Raw genomic sequence first — 24,281 nt, forward strand, 5'->3', positions numbered from 1 at the left:
GCAGTTGCATGAGATGTGACCTATCTTTCTATGCTGTAGAGATGGTGGAATTTGAACATTTGAATGTCCATGATTAACTGTCCCAAACCAAGCAAAGATAATTGGCTGTGTACGGCCAGGGCATGTCTGGTATGTGGAGCTGTGGTCGTGCAGTGGACACTGCCCTGGACTGAAGATGAAAAGGAGGGGTTGGATTTGTCCTCCACCACCTGCTCCCGAGCTGGTTCCTGATGTTTTATGAACAACTAGGGAGACACAATGGCTGTAAAGCAGATTATCACACACAGATCAACATTCAAAGATGAGTCATTTGTGAAAGGGCTGCCTGGAGAAGGTGGAATACAAAACTCAGTGGTGATTTGGTAAATTAATTGGAATGGATGCTCCAGGTGGAAGCTGTCAGGAGCACCCATGCCCCAAGTAGTAAAAAGGAGGAAGGTTTTGGAGCTGAGAATCAGGAAGAACAGTTCTAAAAGCACAGGTTGAAAGACCAGGAATACTATATGCAGTTTTTTCTTTTCTTTTTTTCTACTGATGGGTTATGCTTCCCTGAAAACATATAGTACAGGTGGCCTAGAAGTCCAGCTGGATGTTCTTAAAACCAAATGACACATGGAAATTTTATGTGGACTTACGACTTCTCAATGAATGAACTATTTGAAGTATCAGGGTGCCAAAAGAGTGAGGTGCCAAATTGAGTTGGGGAGCCCCTGGGTGGCCAGCTCACTGAAGCTCACCTCCTCATCCAGATGCTTTTCTTTTCCTTGCCAGCCTCCCCAGAAGCTGATGGGCACCACATCCGCTCATCAGGTTCACATCTCCTTTTCAGCCAAAGCTCAGCTTCTTCCTGTGTCTCCCATGAAATCCGGGGCTGATTGGAAGGAGAGAAGCAGGAAAGGATGGAGGAGCTGAAGCCCTCCTCCAAAGAGATAACACTTATCCCTCCCCTGTCTGTGGACCCCCATTTCTTTCCTGCCACCTGGTCCCCAGCAGGCTGCTGCTTTTTGCATCTCCAGATCTCAGAAGGCAGAGATGCCCTGACTCAGGGGGGAGGGCTCTCCTGGTTGTGGAAGCCCTGCCAGCTTCCCAGGAGTCGAAGGTCTGCTCTACTGGCCTCTTGGGGCACTTGTTAGGCTGAGGGTGTTGTGTTGTGATGACCTCTCAGGGGAGTTTGTCCTGGGATCTCTCCAGGCAGAGAAAGCAGAATGGGAATCACGTTAGCACAGCTGACTCCAAGGGGACAGGTGGATCCCTGAGGTTTCCTGTTTAGATATGGGATGAATCTCAGAGCTTCTCATTCCCATGGCAGCGTCTCTCAGGCATGCTTCAGTTGCCTTGACTATAGGTTATCAAGGGTGGACAAATATTTGTGTGGGTGAATATTTCATTTTAGGGGATTTGGCTGTGGACTGAGGTATATTCCAGAATCATGCAGGCCCTAAGTTGATATGGGGGGGGTTGTGATTTTCAGGGGATTCAGTGGGAGTTGGTCAATGATGTGTATGCACTTTGCAGTGTCTGGGGAGGTTTGTGGATAAGGTTTTTTTCTATGTGGGGTGAGGTTAATATTAGTTTATGTATGTTTAAAGCACAAGGTCAGGCCAAGGCTATTGTTGTATTTAGGAAAGGAGCTTTGGCATAAAGAATGTATGTGTTTCTGAGTTCAGGTTCAAACTGTTTTGAAGTTTAATGTGGAGGAAATGAGATACCCATTGGAATGCTGGCCTCCTCCCTTCATGGTTGTTTTCATCAAGTTACTGAGCATCTATGAGCCTCAGTTTCTTCATCAGCTAAATGAGGAAAGCAACTCCTCTTTGCACTAAAATCAAAGAGAAAGTTTATTTTTGAATTTTATATAGAGTTTATTGTATATTATGGTGAATGTCACCCACAACAATGTTATAGGAAATAAATCACATTCTGCTAGTGTCCTCAGAAGAAATCAGTGTCTCACACAACACACGTGTGCCTGTTTCCTTAGCCTTGTTTAATTTTTAATATTTAATCTACATATTAAGATGAAATACTATGGAGACAGAAAGTCCTGTGTTTGACACCTGCCTCCTTCACTTCCTCTTCGCTGGGCCTTTTTTTTCCCATTCATTCAAGAGACAATTTAAAATAGAATTAGGATTTCCCATCATGGTGCAGTGGAGGCGAATCTGACTAGGAGCCATGGGGTTGTGGGTTCGATCCCTGGTGTTGCTCAGTGGGTTGGTGATCTGGTGTTTCCATGAGCTGTGGTGTGGGTCATGGATGAGGCTCTGATTTGGTTTTGCTTTTTCCCCTAATTGCTTTTGCTAGGACTTCTAGTAATATATTAAGCAGGAGTAAGAATGGGCACCCTTTTATGTTCCTAATCTCAGAGAATCTTTCAACCTTTCACCACTGAGTTGGCTGTGGGCTTGTCATAAATGGATTTTATTATGTTGAGGTTTTTATCATGAAAGTCTATTTTATTTTGTAAATGTTTTTCTGCATCTATTGATCATATGGTTTTTATTTTTTCTATCCCTGTGGTGTACCATATGTATTGACTTGCACAATACATGCACATGTTGAACTATCCTTGCCCAAAGGGATAAATCTCACTTAATCATGGTGTATGATCCTTTTAATGTATTTTTGAATTCAGTTTGCTCATGTGTTTTCCCTAATTTTGTTTAGTTGTTGTGTGTTCTTGGTCACTAAACTTTTTAAAGTGGATTATTCTGAATTTTTTTCCAGACTGTTCATAGATCTCCATTTCTTTATGGTCAATTATTGGAGCTTTATTAGTTTCCTTTGGTGATACCATGTTTCCCTGACTCCTCATGATCCCTGATTCCCTATGTTGGTATCCATGCATTTGAGTAAGTAGTCTCCCCTTTTAGACTTTCCACATTGTCTTCTGCAGTCATAGCCCTTCATCAGTCAGCTCATTTTGGGGTCCTGGATAGGCCAGCGATGGTGTCCTTGGGAAGGTTGGGCTTGTGCTGTCAGGGTCCTTATTTGGTGAAGCCACAGTCCGTGCTCTGAGGTCAGAGTAGTACCACTGGCTGGGCCCCGAGTTGGGTAGGATTGCTGGCTGTGCTCTGTGGATAGGTGGAGCTACTAGCTGGGCTCTGCATTCACCTTTGGGTCAGATTGCTGGCTGTGATCCCAAGCAGGATGGTGCCACTGGTTGTACACTTTGATTCAGTAGGGCTATGGGCTTGGCCTTGGCATCTGATCCCTGATTAGATGTTCCCTTTGTCTGGACTCTTAAGTTCAGGCAAGGCCACAGCCAGGATTTCATGATGGTATAAGTTCTCAGGCTGCTTTTTGCAGTTAGTCCAGGAAGCGGACTGATTCTCAAAGCAGGACAGGGTGGCAGAATGGGCTTCATGAGCAGGTAGGCCACTGGCTTACTCTGCTGTTGGGAAAGAGCTCTGACAGGGCTTTTATGTTGGGAGGGGCTGCTGGCTGTATCCTGCAGCTGGACAGAGCTAATGACTGTGGGGCAGACATGGTTGTTGTGTGGGCTCCCTTGTTGGGTGGCCACAGGATCTGCTCTGTTATTGGTCTGGGTTACTGGCTGGATTCCCCATTTGGATGAGGCCACAGTCTGTTTCTAGCAATGGTACAAGGCCATAGGCTAGGCTCTGCTTCAGGGGAGGGCTTCAGGCTTGGATCCAAGGCTGTGCAGGATCCCTGTACTTAACACTTGTGCAGGACTGGTCTTTTGGCTTCCTGTACAAGCATAGCTCTTGCATAGGCTAAACAGCTGCTCCCGTTCTTTGGCCAGGTTTCCTGGTCCAGCATAGCTGTAAGTCATATTCAGCCTTATGCAGGGCGTCATATTTGCTTTACAGCTTGGCTAGAACAGGCTCCAGTACTGATAATGCTCCTTGGGTGGTGACCTTAATCTGGCAGAAGTGCCCATGGGCCTCCCTGTTCAGAAAGGTCCACCAGCTAGGCACTGCAGATGGCAGGGTCATTGGTTGGGATCTCTGCTTGGGTGCAGCTGCAAGGAAAAATGTGTGCTTCTAAGATCTGAGCACTGGTGGCTGTAAGCTGCACACTTCTTCTCTATATGGTGTGAATATATCATACTTTATAAGATGAATTTATCCATTCTACCATAGATGACATCTTAGGTTATTTCCAGGTTATGAGGCTCCATAAGTTTAACCCCTGTTGTCATGTTTTTATACCTATCTCTTGTTGCACAGGTACATGTGTTTGTCTGGAGTGTATACCTAGGAGTGCTATTTATGGAGTACATGTATCTTTACCTGTACTATTTAATAACAATTGTTTTCCAAATCGACTGCACTAACTTATATTCCCACGAGTAGCATAATTTGCTGTGACTCTACATTTTCTCTAACCCTTGATAGTTATCCTCTGAATTCTAATTTTTGTCTGTCTTCTGGATGTACAGTGGCTTTCCATTATGACTTAATTTGAATGTCTCTGATTATTAACAAAGCTGAGCATCTTTCTATATGATTATTAATCATTTGGATTTCTTTCTATTTTGTGAAATGTTTATTCAGTTCTTTTTCTGAGTTCCCTACATCCCCCACTGGCTTTATTGTTTTTTTTTTTCTTATTGATTTCTAGGGATCTTTATGTACTCTGAATCTGAGTGTTTTGTTGGCTTTGTGAATTTCAAATATCTTTCACCATTCTGTTACTTGTCTTTTTTTTCCTTTTTCTTTTTTAAATTTTCTATGGCCACACCCATGTCTTATGGAAGTGCCCAGGCTGGGGATAGAACCTGAGCCACTGTGGTTGGATGATTCTTAACCCACTAAGCCACAGCAGGAACTCCCTGCTATTCTTTTGAATGATTTTCCCCTTAACTCAATGAAACAGCCTCTCCAGAAAGTGAAGCCAGTGGCCTTTGTCACAGCTTTTCTTTTTGTCCATCCCTGGACCACAGGCAGGACCATTAGGAAGAATTACCTGGGTTGGGAGATGGCTCCTGGGCCCTCCCTCCCCACTCTTTGCCCACCCACCCCTTTCTTGCCAGCTCAGCTGGCCTTGGCAGAGGCAGACAGGCCTGTGAGCAGGCATCGTGGTGCCTCTGTAGGACAGCATGTGGGCAGCAGCTAGAAAATGCCCTGTTCTAGCAGAGAAATTCCCTGACTGGCTCTGCAGCTTGCAGGGTGACTGTGCTGGCCCGCTGCTGTGATGAGGACCTGAAACCCATCCTCAGAGGGGTTGCTAGAAGCCACAGCACCCTGTCTGCACCCTCTGCCTGCTGGACATGCCAGACCTCACCTCTTGAGGGTAGGGGTGCAACAGAACTTTCCGATGGATCTTGAAACCTCCTCTCAGCTCTGTGTCCTTGAGGCCACTCCATCTGTGGCCAGGCTGTCTCAGGCTGCCACAGCATGGCTGCCTATCTTTTTTCTTTTATGATATCTTTTGATAAAAAATTATCTAATTTTAATGTAGTGCAATGTACTATTTTCTTTTATGTTTACTGCTTTCTGTTTCTTTTTATAAGAAATATTTTCCTATCTAAAGGTAACAAAGATATTCTTCTATATTATTTTCTAAAAACCAATGGCTTTTGGTTTTTCATGTGTCAGTTTGTTATACATCAGGAGTTAATATTTGCATATGGTGTATGGCAGGAATCCAATTGTATTTTCCAACTGTTTTAGCTCCATTCCTGAAAAGATGCTCTCCAGTGCCTCATTCATAAGTCAAGAGTATAACAATGTGTGGGTATGTTTCTGGGTTCTCTGTCTTATGGCAGTTATCCTTTTTGTTTATCCCAACACCAAAACCACATAGTTTTAATTACCATAGGTCTATAATGTGTCTTAATACCTGGTAGGCTAGTGACTCTCCAGTATTCTTTCTAAATCAGCATGTCAGCATCACCTGAGGATTTAGTAGAAATGAAAATTCCTGGACCTCATGCAGACTGACTCAAGGGATATAGTCATAAGACCAAGGCCATGCCCAATCTGGGGGAAAGTGTTATGATCAAGATTTTCTCTTCCAGGAGTTCCTGTTGTGGCTCTCTGGAAACACATCTGACTAGTATCCACAAGGATGCAGGTTCAATCCTTGGCCTCGCTCAGTAGGTTAAGGATCCAGCATTGCCAAGAGATGTGATGTAGGTCACAGATGTGGCTCAGATCCAGTGTTGCTATGGCTGTGGCTGTGGTGTAGACTGGAAGTTACAGGGCCCATTTGCCCCGTAGCCTGGGAACCTCCAAATGCTGTGGGTGCAGCTCTAAAAGACAAAAAAAGTCTCATTGGTCAATAGTTGCATATGTAAAGATGTGAATACAACTCAAGTTTCATGACACATGTGAGTTATATACCTGCTGACTTACAAGAGTTTATTGTGTGTAACAGGAGCTAGTAGAAACAGGGTCTGGAAGCAAAGTGATGCTTAGGAACATGCCTTCTGATGTTCTGACTAGGATTTCCTCCTGCTTATCAGCTTCTCCAGGCCTCTCTTCATGTCTTTGTTTCTCAGACTGCAGATGAAAGAGTTTAGCATGGAGGACAGAACTGTGTTGACAATTGTTGCCATACGTTCGCCAACAGTGTAGCTGGACAAGGGCTTTAAATAGAGGTAAAAGATGCTTCCATAAAATAGGATCACCACGGTAAAATGGGAACCACAGGTGGAGAAGGCTTTGTGTTTGCCAGCAGCTGAGGGAGTCCTGAGAACAGTGATGAGGATTCATATATAAGAGAAAGCAATGCCTAGGAAGAGGGTCACCAAAACCACCAGTCCTTCTGTCTTTATTGTGACATCATTGACAAATGTGTGTGGAGGAGCAGGACCATTTCAGCAGAGGGTTGATGTCACAGAGGAAGTGGTGGATGACATTGGAGTCACAGAAAGTGAGACAATTCAGCAGAAGTGTGTGTAGCAGTGAGTGGAGGGTAGAAAATGAGTAAGAGAAGGCCACCAAGAGGACGCAGACATGGTGGCTCATGTTGGTGACATAGCAGTCAAAGGCCATGACTGCCAAAAGGCAGCTGTCAGTGTTGCCCAAAGCATGCAAAAAATACATCTGAGTCAGACACCTAGCAAAGGAGATGGTCTTCTTCTCCAATAGGATGTTCACCAGCATCCTGGGGACAATGGTTTTTGAGAAGCAAATGTCAATGAAAGACAGGAAACTGAGGAAGAAAAACATGGGGGTGTGGAGCTGGGCGTTTGAGCGGATGGCCAGGATGATGAGCAGGTTCCCTGTGATGGTGACCAGGTACATGGTGAGGCAGAGGATAAAGAGTGGCTTCTGATCCTCAGACCGGAGGAGAGTCCCAGGAGGATGAAGTTGGAGACACTGCTGGTTTGGTTGACTCTTTCCATGGTCATGGAGCCAGGAAAAATAGACAAGGTCCTACAATTTATCCACATCTTTCTTTCATACCTGCAACCACAAACAAGCCAACAAGTTGGTGTTTCTTCCTACCTTTTCTTTCCACCCATAGGATCATGATTTGCTAACACAGGGGCAACTTGTGAGCTTCACGGCCCCTGAGGCTGCCCTTTCTTCCCACCTTGAAGATTTCCCAAGCTTCTTGTATTGATAGTATGAACTTAGGGGAAACATTTTTGTTTTAGGAGCAGAATTGAACCTTCCTGATTCAGTTTAATATTAAATCTTAGAAATTTTTTTATTAAGCACCCACTCTGTGAAAAATATTCTGGGAGTGGTGATACAATTGTGAATATGACATACAAAGGCCTTTTTTTGAATCTTACATTCTAATGGAACAAGTGAGCAAGCTATCTATCTATCTCTCTATCTCTTCTATCTATCTATCTCTCTCTCTTCTCTATCTCTCTATCTATCTATCTGTCTAACTATGTATCTACCTATCTATCTGGTAGTTCACCATTTTATAAAGAGAAGTAAAGCCTCACAAGGGGTAGAAATTGACAGAAGTTGGATGGGGATTATTTCAGCTAAGGTTGCATTCTTGTTCTCTCTATATCAAAAGGAAGTTTTACTGATGGCATGCTGAGACTTACATCTGATCGTTCTTGCCCAAAAAGGGGCTTGATAAAATAATCAACAGGGGAAATTGGCACAACATTGTAAATGTACCATATTTTAATACAGAAATAAAATAGTATAAACAATAGGGATGTCAAAGGAATAATGGACCTAGGTCAACAAAGTTTGCTGGGCTTGTTTTATTTTCAGAGGCATTTATTTGAAAGCTCGTATTTTTCAGTGAACATCAAATTATACTATCGGTCCATACAAACTTATTTTTCAAGTTTCTTTTTATTCATTTTCCAATTCCTTAAAATCATGTTCCTGCTAAGACTTTGCAACCATAAACATTGATTCGAATATCCTCATGCTCACACAGTGTTTTATTTTTAATTTATTTTTTATTTTTTGGTATTTTATTATTTTATTTATTTTATTTTATTTTTTCATGCTGTACAGAATGGGGATCAAGTTATTTATACATTATACATTTTTTCCCCCCACCATTTGTTCTGTTGCAATATGAGTATCTAAACATAGTTCTCAATGCTACTCAGAAGGCTCTCCTTGTAAATTTATACGTTTTTATTTTTTCATTAAATTTTTTTTATTTTCCTACTGTACAGCAATTACATGTATACATTACAATTACATTTTTTTTCCTCACCCTTTGTTCTGTTGCAACATGAGTATCTAGACATAGTTCTCAGTGCTACTCAGCAGGATCTCCTTGTAAATCTATTCTAAGTTGTGTCTGATAAACCCAAGCTCCCGATCCCTCCCACTCCCTCCTCCTCCCATCAGGCAGCCACAAGTCTTCTCTGCAAGTCCATGATTTTCTTTTCTGTGGAGATGTTCATTTGTGCTGGATATTAGATTACAGTTATAAGTGATATCATATGGTATTTGTCTTTGTCTTCCTGGATCATTTCACTCAGTATGAGAGTCTCTAGTTCCATCCATGTTGCTGCAAATGGCATGATGTCATTCTTTTTTATGGCTGAGTAGTATTCCACTGTGTATATATACCACTTCTTCCGAATCCAATCCTCTATTGATGGACATTTGGGTTGTTTCCATGTCTTGGCTATTGTGAATAGTGCTGCAGTGAACATGTGGGTTCATGTGTCTTCTTTAAGTAGAGTTTTGTCCGGATAGATGCCCAAGAGTGGGATTGTGGTGTCATAGGAAGTTCTATGTATAGCTTTCTAAGGTATCTCCAAACGGTTCTCCATAGTGGCTGTATCAGTTTACATTCCCACCAACAGTGCAGGAGGGTTCCCTTTTCTCCACACCCATTCCAGCCCTTGTTATTTGTGGACAGCTTAATAATGGCCATTCTGACTGGTGTGGGGTGGTATCTCGTGGTAGTTTTGATTTGCATTTTTCTCATAATCAACAATGTTGAGCATTTTTTCATGTGTTTGCTGGCCATCTATATATCTTCCTTGGAGAAATGTCTATTCAGGGCTTTTGCCCATTTTTCCATTGATTGATTGGCTTTTTTGCTGTTGGGTTGTATAAGTTATTTATATATTCTAGAGATTAAGCCCTTGTCGGTTGCATCATTTGAAACTATTTTCTCCCATTCTGAAAGTTGTCTTTTTGTTTTCTTTTGGGTTTCCTTTGCTGTGCAAAAGCTTTTCAGTTTGATGAGGTCCCATGGGTTTATTTTTGCTCTAATTTCTATTGCTTTGGGAGACTGACCTGAGAAAATATTCATGATGTTGATGTCAGAGAGTGTTTTGCCTATGTTTTCTTCTAGGAGTTTGATGGTGTCCTGTCGTATATTTAAGTCTTTCAGCCATTTTGAGTTTATGTTTGTGCATGGTGTGAGGGTGTGTTCTAGTCTCTTTGCTTTGCATGCAGCTGTCCAGGTTTCCCAGCAATGCTTGCTGAATAGACTTTCTTTTTCCCATTTGATGTTCTTGCCTCCCTTGCCAAAGGTTAATTGACCATAGGTGTCAGGGTTTATTTCTGGGTTCTCTCTTCTGTTCTATTGGTCTGTCTGTCTGTTTTGATACCAGTCCCACACTGTTTTGATGACTGTGGCTTAGTAGTATTTCTTGAAGTCTGGGAGAGTGATGCCTCCTGCTTGTTTTTTGTTTCTCAGGATTGCTTTGGCGATTCTGGGTCTTTTGTGGTTCCATATAAACGTTTGTATTGTTTGTTCTAGTTCTGTGAAAAATTTCCTGGGTAATAGGATAGGGATTGCATGGAATGTGTAGATTGTTTTGGGTAATATGGCCATTTTTACAGTATTGATTTTCCCAATCCAGGAACATGGAATATCTTTCCATTTCTTTACATCTTCTTTGATTTCTTTGATTAAAGTTTTGTAGTTCTCGGCATATAGGTCCTTTACCTCCTTGGTCAGGTGTATTCCGAGGTATTTGATTTTGTGAGGTACAATTTGAAAAGGTATCGTATTTTTGTATTCCCTTTCTAATATTTCATTGCTGGTATACAGAAATGCAACTGACTTCTGAATGTTAATCTTATATCCTGCTATTTTGCTGAATTTATTAATCAGTTCAAGGAGTTTTGGGGTTGAGTCCTTAGGGTTTTCTAGGTATAGTATCATGTCATCTGCATACAGTGACAGTTTGATCTCTTCTCTTCCTATATGGATGCCTTTGATTTCTTTTGTTTGTCTAATTGCTGTGGCTAAGACTTCCAAAACGATGTTGAAGAGCAGTGGTGAGAGTGGGCATCCCTGTCTTGTTCCAGATTTGAGTGAGAAGGCTTTCAGTTTTTCCCCATTGAGGATTATATTTGCTGTGGGTTTCTCATAAATGGCTTTGATTATGTCCAGGAATGTTCTCTCTATACCCACTTTGGTGAGGGTCTTGATCAAGAATGGATGTTGGACTTTGTCAAATGCTTTTTCTGCGTCTATTGAGATGATCCTATGATTTTTGACGTTTTTTTTGTAAATGTGGTGTATGATGCTGATTGATTTGCGTATGTTGAACCATTCTTGTGAACCTGGTATGAACCCAACCTGGTCATGGTGTATGATTTTTTTGATATGTTGCTGGATTCGGTTGGCTAAGATTTTGTTGAGAATTTTTGCATCTATATTCATCAATGATATTGGCCGATAGTTTTCGTTTTTGGTGGTATCTCTGGTTTTGCAATGAGACTGATGGTGGCATCATAGAATGTCTTTGGGAGTATTCCTTCTTCTTCAGCCTTTTGAAAGAGTTTAAGGAGGATGGGCACCAGTTCCTCTTTATATGTTTGATAGAATTCGCCTGTGAAGCCATCTGGTCCTGGACTTTTATTTATAGGGAGTGTTTTTATGACCTCTTCAATTTCATTTCTAGTGATCGTTCTGTTCAGTTGGTCTCATTCTTCTTGATTCAGTTTTGGCAGGCTTTAAGATTCTAGAAAATTGTCCATTTCTTCCAGATTGTCAAACTTGTTGCCATATAGTTGTTCATAGTGTTCTCTTATGGTTTTTTGTATTTCTGCTGTATCCATTGTGATTTCTCCTTTTTCATTTATAATTTTGGTTATTTGGGTTCTTTCTCTCCTCTTTTTAGTGAGTCTGGCCAGGGGTTTGTCCGTTTTGTTTATCTTTTCAAAGAACCAGCTCTTGGTTTTATTAATTTTCTCTATTGTTTTTTGAGTCTCTATTTTATGGATTTCTTCTTTGATCTTTATAATTTCCTTCCTTCTGCTGACTTTAGGTCTTTTTTGTTCTTCTTTTTCTAATTCGTTTAGGTGGAGGGTTAAGTTGTCAACTTGGGATCTTTCTTCTTTTTTGAGAAAGGCCTGGATTGCTATAAATTTCCCTCTGAGCACTGCTTTCGCAGCCTCCCATAGATTTTGAGAGGTTGTGTCTTCATTATCATTTGTTTCAAGGTAGTTTTTAATTTCCTTCTTGATTTCCTCATTGACCCATTGGTTTTTTAGTAGCATGTTGTTTAGTCTCCATGGAGTAGGTTTTTTCCCTTTCCTTTTCCCATGGTTGATTTCTAATTTCATGGCATTGTGGTCAGAGAAGATACTTGAGATAATTTCTACGCTCCTAAATTTATTGAGATTCGCTTTGTGTCCCAATATGTGGTCGATTCTTGAGAATGTTCCATGAGCATTTGAGAAGAATGTGTCTTCTGATTTTTTTTGGATGTAGTGTCCTGAAGATATCAATTAAGTCTAAGTTTTCTATTGTTTCCTTTAAGATCTCTGTTGCTTTATTGGTTTTCTGTCTAGAGGATCTGTCCTTGGGTTTGAGGGGGTATTAAATTCTCCCACTCTGATTGTATTCTCATCCAGATCTCCCTTTATGTCTGTTAATATTTGTTGTATGTATCTGGGTGCTCCTATATTTGGGGCATATATGTTGATGATAGTAACATCCTCTCCTTGGATGGATCCCTTAATCATTAAGTAGTGTCCTTCTTTGTCTTTCTTTATGTCTTTTGTTTTAAAGTTTATTTTCTCTGATATGAGCGTTGCGACTCCTGCTTTTCTGTCATGTCTATTGGCGTGAAATATTTTCCCCCACCCTTTCATTTTCAATCTATATGTATCTTTTGTCCTAAGGTGAGTTTCTCGTAGGCAGCATATTGAAGGTTTTTGCCTTTTTATCCACTCAGCCACTATGTGTCTTTTGATTGGGGCATTCAGTCCATTGACATTTAAGGTGAGAATTGATGATTATTTTTTGCCATTTTGTACCTCGTGTTCCAGTTGATTCTATGGTTCTTCATTCTTTTTTTTTTTTTTTTTTTTTGGTTGGATGGTCTCCTGTTATTATCTGCTTGAGTTTTTTTTTTTTTAATTTTTTTGTGAATGCAATATTTGGTTTTGGCTTGTGGTTGCCCCGTTTTTTAAGTATGCTAACCCCTTCCTATAATTGTGTGTTTTAGCCTGATGGTCCTGTAGATTCAAAGACTTCATTATTACATTAAAATTAAGAAGAGAAACATACAAACAATCAAAAAGGGTTATTTACTTCCTAACATACCTTGCCCACATTTTATGATTTTGATGACTCTTTTACTATTTTTAATTATATTTTGTTTGAAGCATGTTCATGATTAAATCTGTATGCTGGCTTATTTGAGTGACTGCTCTCTGATTGTGGTTTACCCAGTCCTGGTTCTTCCTCTTCTTCTTTTTTTTCTTTCTTCTTCCCTTTCCTTCCTTTCTGTTTGGTTTAGAGAAGCCCTTTCAGTATTTCTTTTAACCTGGGTTTTGTGTTGCTGTATTCTTTCAGTTTTGGTTTTTGGAAAAATTTTTTATTTCCCCTTCTATTTTAAATGATATTCTTTCTGGATGGCGTATTCTAGGTTGCGTATTTTTTCCTTTTAGCACTTTAAATATCTCTTGCCATTCCCTCCTGGCCTGTAGTGTTTCTGTAGAGAAATCAGCTGATAATCTTATGGGGGTTCCCTTGTAGGTAACATTATGCTTTTCGCTTGCTGCCTTTAGGATCCACTCTTTCTCACTAATTTTGCCATTTTTATTCTGATGTGTCTTGGTGTGGGTCTATTTTGGCTCAGTTTGTTTGGGGCCCTCTGTGCTTCCTGTATCTTGAACTCAGTATCCTTTGGATTTGGGAAGTTTACAGCAATAATTTCTTCAAATATATTTTCCATCCCCTTATCTTTTTCTACTCCTTCTGGAATTCCTATTATGCGTAGATTGGCCTGCTTTATGTTATCCCATAGGTCTCTTATATTGCTTTCCTGTTTTTTGATTCGGTTTTCTGTCTGCTGACCTGATTGGGTGATTTCCACTATTCCATCTTCCATATCACTGATTCATTGATCTGCATTATTCCTTCTGGTTTTTACTGCCCTTAGTTCATTTTGTATCTCTGCAAATGAATGTTCTAGTTTTTCTTGGCTCCTCCTTATATTTTCTAGTTCCTTTCTGAGGGTATCTGCATTGCTGTTCATATCTTCTCTTAATTCCTTCAGTATTTTCACTATTTCTCTTTTGAACTCCAGGTCTGTCAGACTGCAGAGGTCTCTTTCATTGTTGACTGCTTTAGGTGAGTTCTCCTGTTGGTTTGACTGGGGGTGATTTCTCAGCTTCTTCATCTTGCTTGTTGTTTTCTTTCTCCTGAGGGATTTGTACTCTCAGTGATTGGGCAGTGTTTGCCTTGACACTGCCGTGGAATGTTTCCTGAGGGCTGGCATTGTTGATCAGTCTTTTTTTGAGGCAGTGTGGCTTTTCTGGTGTGTTGATGGGGCTAACAGGGTCTCTTTGAAGCAAAGGAGGACTTCCTGAGGGCAGACAGGACTGGGAGGTCCACACCACGATGGTAGCAGATTTCACTCAGTCATGCAGATCTTGCTCTGGTGTTTTTAGGCTGTGGGGTTCTTGCAGGGGGTTGGCAGTGTTGGGCAGCTGTTCCTCAGGAGTGCAGCACTACCTGAGGGCTGGAGAAGCTATCTGGGTCACTGAGAACTTAAGAGGCTCTTCCCTAGGGCATCCCAACTCAGAAGGATGGCCTGAGAATGTAGGCAGATCTTTTCACAGTCTGGCCAAGCTTGTTGTAGCTTTTCTGGGCTGCAGGGGGTCCTGCAGCTGGAGCTGGCAGTCCTTTGCAGCTGTTCTGCAAGAGTGTGGCTCCCCCCGAGGGCTGGAGCAGCTAGCTGGGCCACTGAAAACCCAAGAGGCTCTTCCCCAGGGCAGCCTGACTCAGAAAGACTGTCTGAGAATTAGGCAGATCTTTTCAAGGCCTTGCCAGGCTTTTTGTAGCTTTTCTGGGCTGCAGGGGGTCCTGCCTGGAGCTGGCAGTCCTATGCAGCTGTTGTGCGAGATCTCGGCACCCCCTGGACCTTGGGCAGCTAGCTGGGCCACTGCCAACCCAAGAGGCTCCTCCCCAGGGCAGCCCGACTCAGAAAGACTGTCCGAGAATTAGGCAGCTCTTTTCACAGCCCAGCCAGGCTTGTTGTAGCTTTTCTGGGCTACAAGAGGTCCAGCCTGGAGCTGGCAGTTCTATGCAACTGTTCTGCCAGAGTGTGGCTCCCCCAAGAGCTGGGTCAGCTAGCTGGGCTGCTGAAAACCCAGGAGGCTCCTTCCCAGGGCAGCCTGACTTGGAAAGACTGTCAGAGAAATAGGCAGATCTTTTCACAGCCTGGCCAGGCTTGTTCTAGCTTTTCTGGGCTGCAGGCTTTTTCTCAGGGGCTGGTGGTGTTCGATGCTGCTCTGTGAGGGTGTATCCCCTCCAAAGGGCAAGCAGGCCTGTGCAGGGACAGCCCCTGCAGTGGTAGGCTTCAGGCAATTGTTGAGGCCAGCCATCCGGTATGGCAGGCATCCCCAGGTCCAGCGAGTGCATAGAGGGTGTGGGAGGAGGGGATGCACTGGGAAACACAGAATTCTGATAGCTAGTGGGCCAGTAAGCTTGCTGTGGTGTGGGGAGTATTCCATGGGTACCCACCCCTTCTCTTCCCTCCCCAACACAGGCACAGACGAGGCTCTTCTCCCAGGTTCCCTCTGATGTGGCTTTCCACTTCCCCACCCCTAGAATATTGGTCCTTTCCCCGCGACAGCTTTGTTTTCTAGTCTCCCAGGCAGTCTCTGCCCCATCAAACTTGACAGACTGGTTTCTAGACCTCGCACGCAGTCTCCATTCCGTGCCGCCCCCCCCCCAGCCCTTTCCTGGGGACTAACCTCTGGAGCCAAGGTCTCGGTGCCCAGCCCCCACCAAGGCATCTCAATTTTTGGTGACTGTGCCCATAGTTCAGATGATCCGTTTGGTTCTTGATCTGCTTTTCAGAACTCTGACTTACTGCTACACTCTTCTCTGCATCTGGAGACTCCTCTGGTTCATTTGATCTTTCCGTCGAGTAGGTGACTTTCCAGGGTGCAGGATCCCTTTCTCCTCCATGGTTCCCTTTTGGGAGCACCGGTCCAGCTCAGATTCACCTTGTCTCACTTTCCTTTTTCTCTTGTTTTACCTAGTAATGTCACGAACTTCTTGCCATTATTGGAGTTTAGGTTCTTCTGCCAGCGATTGGTTGCTGTTCTGTGTGTCATTTATCCCATAGATGTGCTTTTTTGTTGTGTTTGTGGGAGAGGGCGAGCATGTCCCCCTACTCTTCCACCATCTTGTCCCCTCTCCCCAGAATTTTTAATCTTCCCAAATGGCATCTCTATACCTGCTGAACAATAGATACTCATTTTCCTTCCCCCAGAGCCCCTGGCAGTCAACATTTCCATTTTTTTGTCTCTATTGATTTGACTGTTAATTCATCTCACTTAAATGGATTCTTACAGTATTTGCATAAGAAATACCATAAGGCTTCATGATTTTACTTAGCATAATGTCTTCAAGGTTCATTCATGTTGGGGCTGTGTCAGGATTTATTTCCCTTTTTATAATTTATTTATTTATTTTATTCCCACTGTACAGCAAGGGGATCGAGTTATCCTTACATGTATACATTTTTTCCCAACCTTTTGTTCTGTTACAATATGAGTATCTAGACATAGTTCTCAATGCGACTCAGCAGAATCTCCTTGTAAATCTATTCTAAGTTGTGTCTGATAAGCCCAAGCTCCCGATCCCTCCCACGCCCTCCCTCTCCCATCAGGCAGTCATAAGTCTATTTTCCAAGTCTATGATTTTCTTTTCTGTGGAGATGTTCATTTGTGCTGGATATTAGATTCCAGTTATAAGCGATATCATATGGTATTTGTCTTTGTCTTTCTGGCTCATTTCACTCAGTATGGGAGTCTCTAGTTCCAACCATGTTGCTGCAAATGGCATTATGTCATTCTTTTTTATGGCTGAGTAGTATTCCATTGTGTATATATACAGCACTTCTTCCAAATCCAATCACCTGTTGATGGACATTTAGTTTGTTTCCATGTCCCAGCTATTGTGAATAGTGCTGCAATGAGCATGCGGGTGCATGTGTCTCTTTTAAGAAAGATATTCCATGTTCATGGATTGGAAAAATCAATATTGTAAAAATGGCCATACTACCCAAAGCAATTTACAGATTCAATGCAATCCCTGTCAAATTACCCAGGACATTTTTCCACAGAATGAGAACAATCCAAAAATTTATATGGAACAGCAAAAGACCCAGAATCGCCAAAGCAATCCTGAGAAACAAAAACCAAGCAGGCGACACAACTCTCCCAGTCTTAAAAAAATAGTACAAAGCTACAGTCATCAAAACAGTGTGGTACTGGAATCAAAACAGAGAGACCAATGGAACAGAATAGAGAACCCGGAAATAAACCCTGTCACCTATGGTCAATTAATCTTTGGCAAGGGGGACAAGAACATAAAATGGGAAAAATAAAGTCTATTCAGCAAGCATTGCTGGGAAACCTGGACAGCTGCATGCAAAGCAATGAAACTAGAACACACCCTCACACCATGCACAAACATAAACTCAAAATGGCTGAAAGACTTAAATATACGACAGGACACCATTAAACTCCTAGAAGACAACATAGGCAAAACACTCTCTGACATCAACATCATGAATATTTTCTCAGGTAGAAATAAGAAATAAGAGCAAAAATAAACCAATGGGACCTATTTCCTTTTTAAGGTTGGTAATATTCCATTGTATGCATAGTATACACTTTACTTATCCATTTATTTGTTGAAGGATATAGGGTGTTTCCATCTTTTGGCTATTGTAAATAATGCTGTTTTGAACATGGCTGTATAAATAACTCTTAGCCCCCCCCAAATCTTTTAGTTATATAACCTGAATCATATGGTAATTCAATGTTTAATTTTGGGGGGACTGTTACAATGTTTGACCCTTTCTTCCTTCCTTCTTCACTTTCTTTCCTTTCTTTCTTTTCTTTCTTTTTTTTTATTCCTTTCTTGTAGTCACCCTAATGATGATAAATGGGTTATGCGTTGATCACTTTATTTTGCACATGGTACAGAAATTTTCCCAATAATGCTTTAAGTGGTGTGTGTGTGTGTGTGTGTGTGTGCATGTGCGTGTATGCACACATGCATGACTGGTTGTGTAAGACAGATACAAGCACATAAGCAGCCTGATGGTAAAGCTGTGGAAGGGAATGTGTCTTATTTATTAATCTCTCCCTACTGTCTATCATAGTGTCTCCACTATGTAAAAGAAAGAATGAGCTGTTCCTTATTTCCACAGAAGGGTTTGATTGAAGTTATGTACTTTCTCCACATGACTGTGTCAGTGTTCAGACAAATCACATTTTATTGCTGTCCCCAGACTGGATGAGGCTTTAGTGTGTAAGTGCAGTGCAGTGAAACCTGTCTGTACACTGACACAGTCACTCTGAGAAACCATGTGACCATGTGGTAACTGTTATGCTTAGTACTTCTAAGTTCCAGGCATTTCCCATTTCTCATTTCCCAAAGAGGGAAAAGCAGCATGAGGAGAGATAACCAGAGCTGTGTGTCTGAGTTCCTCCTCTTGGGGCTCCACATCTGGCCAGAGCAGCAGGGCATGTTCTTTGTCCTATTCCTGGGCATGCACCTGACCACAGTGCTGGAAGATTGCTCATCATCCTGCTCATCAGGCTGGACCCTCACCTTCACACCCCCCTGTACTTCTTCCTCAGCCACTTGGCCTTCACAGACGTCTCCTTATCATCTGTCACTGTCCCTAAGGTGCTGATGAACATGCAGACCCAGAAACTATCCATTTCGTATCCAGAGTGTATCTCACAGGTGTATCTTTATATGTTTTTTGGTTATGTTGATAATCTCCTCCTCGTGGTGATGGCCTATGACAGATAAATGGCCATCTGTCACCCTCTCTACTATACCGCCATCATGAGAGAAGGACTGTGTTCTCTGCTCATGGCTTGCCCTTGGATTCTCTCCTGTGCTTGTGCCCTTCTTCACACCTTCCTGCTGGCCCCGGGGGGTGTCCTTCTGTGCTGACAACATCATCCCCCATGTGTTCTGTATCCTCCCCAACCTACTCAAGCTGCCTGCTCAGACACCTCTCTCAATGAGCTGGTCATATTCACTTCAGGGGCTGCAATTGTCACTTTCTCATTTAGTAGCATCCAGGTCTCTTATGGCCACATTGGGGTCTCCATCCTGAGGGTCCCCTCTATTAAAGTGATCTGCAAAGCCTTGTCCACCTGTGGCTCCCACCTGTCTGTGGTGTCTCTATTCTATGGGATAATTATGACAGTGTACTTTTCCTTATCAAGCTGATCCCATGCCAAAACATCATTGCTTCTGTGATGTACACAGTGGTCACCTCAGTGGTCACCTCCATGCTGAACCCTTTCATCTATAGTATGAGAAACAGAGATATGACATTGGCTTTGGGAATTCTTTTCAGAAGCAGTAACATTTTATTATGTCTTTTTTTTCTTAAAAAATTTTATTGTGGTATAATATGCTACCCAACATGAAAGTTAGTCATTTTAATCATTTGAGGTATGCAATTGGGTTACATTTTAATCATTTGAGGTATGTAATTGGGTTACATTTAGTATATTCATCACTGCTATTTTATTCAAGGCCTTGAACAGGTAACTATGGACTATCAATACAATTGAGTACTTCACAGATATGAAAAAATAATGACAAATATGCCTATGAATCAATATGGAAGGTTTTCCATGATATACTATTAAATGGATAAAAGCAATGCATAAAAGAGCATCTATAGCATGCTACTTCCTATGTTAAAAAGAAGGGAAATGAATAAATACATGTATCTTCCCATTGAGTAAGCAGAAACACACAAGGAATCAATTTGAAAATAATGAGACTGATTATCTACAGGAGTTGGGGTGGGAATAGGATAGAAAATGGAGAGATGAGTATATTTATTTGCATAGTTTTTTACTATGTTGTTTTGCACCACTAAAAAATAAAATAAGGTGATAGAAAATAAAGCACAATAGAATAAAACAAAAAATTAGCCTAGCTATATTTAGAGTTAATACCATAATCAGACTTAAGGGGAACATACAGTAATTACATTATTATCAACACTGAATTTTGTTTATAAACTACCCTCAGAATAACAGAAACGCATTTTTGGGTAAGCAGATTTGTTGAAGTGAAGTTAGTTTGTCATTAACAGTGGTTTCATTTCAAGATTCTGAAATTACATGTATTCAAAGATTTAGTAAATAAGTAAACATGTTCTGAAAAAAGGACTGACTCCCCACTGGGGTAAAAGTGATATGTACATGGAAAAAGAGAGGCTAGAACCAATTCTATGGTGTCAAACTAGAATTGAAGATACCAACTTGAACTCATGGGTTGTAATATATATAAACTGATTGAAATTATATATCACTATCTGTCTGGTGCCCATCTACCAACCTTCTGTCCCACTCCTGACCCACCTCTATGGGTAACCATTCTTTAGTTTGCTTGTTTCTAGTTTCTATATCCTGTGTTATTTTTAAAATTTTCTTTACCTTATTTTTTGAATTATTTCAACAATACATTTTTTTTCCTAGTGTAAATCATGGTGACCCAGTTACACATATAGGTATGCATGCTATTTTCTCACATTATCATGCTCAATCATAAGTGACTAGATATAGTCCCCAGTGCTACAAAGCAGGATCTCATTGCTAATCCACTCCAAAGGCAAGAGTTTACATCCATTAACCCCAAGCTCCCAATCCACCCCACCCCCTTCTCCTTTCCCTTGGAAACTGTAAATACATTCTCCAAGTCCATGGTTTTCTTTTCTGTGGAAAGGTTCATTTCTGCCCTATATTAGATTCCATATATAAGTGATATCATATGGTATTTGTGTTTCTCTTTCTGACTTACTTCACTCAGGATGAGGGTCCCTAGTTGCATTCATGTTGCTGCAAATGGCATTATTTCATTCTTTTTTTATGGCTAAGTAGTATTCCATTGTGTATATACACAACACATCTTCCTAATCCAATCATCTCTCAGTGGACATTTGGGTTGATCCCATGTCTTGGCTATTGTGAATAGTGCTTCAGTGAACATGCGGGTGCATGTGTCTTTTTAAAGGAACATTTTGCCCAGATAGATGCCCAAGAGTGGGATTCCTGGGTCATATGGTAGTTCTATGTATAGATTTCTAGGGAACCTCCATAATGTTCTCCATAGTGGCTGTACCAGTTTCCATTCCCACCAACAGTGCAGGAGGGTTCCCTTTCTCTACACCCTATCCAGCAGTTGTTATTTGTGGATTTATTAATGATGGCCATTCTGAATGGTGTGAGGTGGTATCTCATGGTAGTTTTGATTTGCATTTCTCTAATAATCAGGGATGTTGAGCATTTGTTCATGTGCTTGTTGGCCATTTGTACATCTTCCTTGGAGAAATGTCTTTTCATGTCTTTTGCCCCTTTTTCCATTGGGTTGTTGGTTTTTAGCTGTTGAGTTATATAAGTTGCTTTGTATATTTTGGAGATGAAGCCCTTGTCAGTTGCATCATTTGAAACTATTTTCTCCCATTCTGAAAGTTGTCTTTTTGGTTTCTGTTTGGTTTCCTTTGCTGTGCACAAGCTTGTCAGTGTGATGAGGTCCCATTGGTTTATTCTTGCTTTTATTTCTGTTGCTTTGAGAGACTTACCTGAGAAACTCTTCATGATGTTGATATCAGAGAGTGTTTTGCCTATGGTCTCTTCCAGGAGTTTGATGGTGTCCTGTCTTATATTTAAGTCTTTCAGCGATTTTGAGTTGATTTTGGTGCATGGTGTGAGGGTGTGTTCTAGTTTCATTGGTTTACATGCAGCTGTCCAGGTTTCCCAGCAATTTGTGCTGAACAGACTTTCTTTTTCCCATTTTATGTTCTTGTCTCCTTTGTCAAAGATTAATTGACCATAGGTGTCAGGGTTTATGTCTGGATTCTCTATTCTGTTCCATTGGTCTGTCTGTCTGTTTTGATACCAGTACCACACTGTCTTGACGACCATGGCTTTGTAATATTGCCTGAGGTCTGGGAGAGTTGTGCCTCCTGCTTGGTTTTTGTTTCTCAGGATTGCTTTGGCAATTCTGGGTCTTTTGTGGTTCCATATAAATTTTTGGACTGTTTGTTCTCATTCTGTGAAAAATGTCCTGGGTAATTGGATAGGGATTGCATTGAAACTGTAGACTGCTTTGTATAGTATGGCCATTTTTACAGTATTAATTTTTCCATCCCAGGAGCATGGAATATCTTTCCATTTCTTTGAATCCTCTTTAATTTCCTTGATTAAGGTTTTATAGTTCATAGAATATAAGTCTTTTACCTCCTTGGTCAGGTGTATTCCCAGGTATATGACTTTTGGGGATGCAATTTTAAAAGGTATTTTTGTATCCCTTGTCTAATATTTCATTGTTAGTATACATAAATGTGACTGTTTTCTGAATGTTAATCTTATATGCTGCTACTTTGCTGAATTTGTTGATGAGTTCAGGTAGTTTTTGGGTTGAATCCTTAGGGTCTTCTATGTATGGTATCATGGCATATGCATACAGTGAGAGTTTTACCTCTTCTCTTCCTATTTGAATGTTTTTTATTTCTTTTGTTTGTCTGATTGCTGTGGCTAGAACTTCCAGTCCTATTTGAAGAACAGTGGCGAGAGTGGACATCCCTCTCTTGTTCTAGATTTTATTGAGAAGGCTTTCAGCTTTTCTCCATTGAGTATTATATTTGCTGTGGGTTTGTCATCAATTGCTTTGATTATGTTAAGGAATGTTCCCTCTATACCCAGTTTGGCAAGAGTTTTGATCATGAATGGATGTTGGACTTTGTCAAATGCTTTTTCTGCATCCATTGAGATGATCATGTGTTTTTTTGCCTTTCTTTGTTAATGTGATATATGACATTGTTGAACCATCCTTGTGCGCCTGGGATGAATCCCACCTGGCCATGGTGTACAATCTTTTTGATATGTTGTTGAATTTGGTTGGCTAAAATTCTGTTGAGAATTTTCGTGTTTATATTCATCAAAGATATTGGCCTATGGTTTTGTTTTTTGGTGGTATATTTGTCTGTTTTTGGAATTAAGGTGATGATGGCATCATAGAATGTCATCGGGAGTGTTCCTTCTTCTTCAACATTTTGAATAAGTTTAAGGAGGATGAGTATAACTTCCTTTTTTTATGTTTGGTAGAATTCACCTCTGAGGCCATCAGGTCCTGGACTTTTATTTGTAAGTAGTGTTTTTATGACATATTCAATTTCATTTCAGTGATTGGTCTGTTCAGTTTGTCTATTTCTTCTTGATTCCGTTTTGGCAGGCTGTAAGTCTCTAGAATGTTGTCCATTTCTTCTAGGTTACTAATATATTGGCATATAAATTTTCATAGTATTCTCTTATTTTTATTTTATTTCTGTAATATCTGTTTTGACTTCTCCTTTTTCCATTTCTGATTTTCTTTATTTGGGTTTTTTCTCTCTTCTTCTTGGTGAGTCTAGCCAGAAGTTTGTCAATTTTTACCTTTTCAAAGAACCAGTTCTTGGTTTGATTGATTTTGTTTGTTGTTTTTTGAGTCTCTATTTTATTGATTTCCTCTTTGATCTTTATGATTTCCTTCCTTCTGCCGACTTTAGGTTTTGTTTGTTCTTCTTTTTCTAATTCATTTAGGTGTCCGGTTAAGTTGTTAAATTGAGATCTTCTTTTTTGAGGAAGGCCTGTATTGCTATGAATTTCCCTCTGAGCACTGCTTTTGCGTTATCCCATAGTTTTTGAGTAGATGTGTCTTCATTATCATTTGTCTTGAGGTATTTTTTAATTTCCTTTGATTTCCTCATTGACCCATTGGTTTTTTAGTATCATTTTGTTTAGTCTCCATGTAGTAAGTTTTTTCTCACTTGTATTCCTGTGGTTGATTTCTAGTTTCATGTCATTGTAGTCAGAGAAGATACTTGACGTAATGTCTATACTCTTAAAATTGTCGAGGTTTGCTTTGTGCCCCAGAATGTGGTCAATTCTTGAGAATGTTCCTGTGCACTTGAGAAGAATGTATATTCTATTTTTTTTTGATGTAATGTCCTGAAAATATCGATTAAGTGTAACTTTTATATTGTGTCCTTTAGAATCTCTGTTGCCTTATTGGTTTTCTGTCTAGAGGATCTGTCCACTGATATGAGTAGGGTGTTAAAGTCTCCTGTCATGATTATGTTCCCATCGATTTCTCCTTTTATGTCTCTTAGTATTTGTTGTAGGTACCTGGGTGCTCCTATAGTAGGGGCAGATATATTGACATTAGTAATATTCTCTTCTTTTATGGCTCCTTTAACCATTAAATGGTGTCCTGTTTTGTATTTCTTTATGGCCTTCATTTTAAAGTCTAGTTTTCTGATATGAGTATTGCAACTCCTGCATTCCTGTCTTGCCCATTGACATGAAATTTGTTATCCCATCCCCTCACTTTCAGTATATATGTGTCCT

At 40.8% G+C, this 24,281-nt stretch overlaps 2 pseudogenes; one reads left to right on the forward strand and one right to left on the reverse strand.

The window, feature by feature from the left end:
* Positions 1–18,845, forward strand: part of LOC110258973 — a 34,138-nt pseudogene extending 15,293 nt beyond the window's left edge.
* On the reverse strand, positions 6,410–7,318 carry LOC100515465 (annotated as a pseudogene).
* Positions 18,846–24,281: the final 5,436 nt, after the last annotated feature.

This window comes from Sus scrofa, unplaced genomic scaffold (genome assembly GCF_000003025.6).
Source record: "Sus scrofa isolate TJ Tabasco breed Duroc unplaced genomic scaffold, Sscrofa11.1 Contig59, whole genome shotgun sequence".
Taxonomy (NCBI): Eukaryota; Metazoa; Chordata; class Mammalia; order Artiodactyla; family Suidae; genus Sus; species Sus scrofa.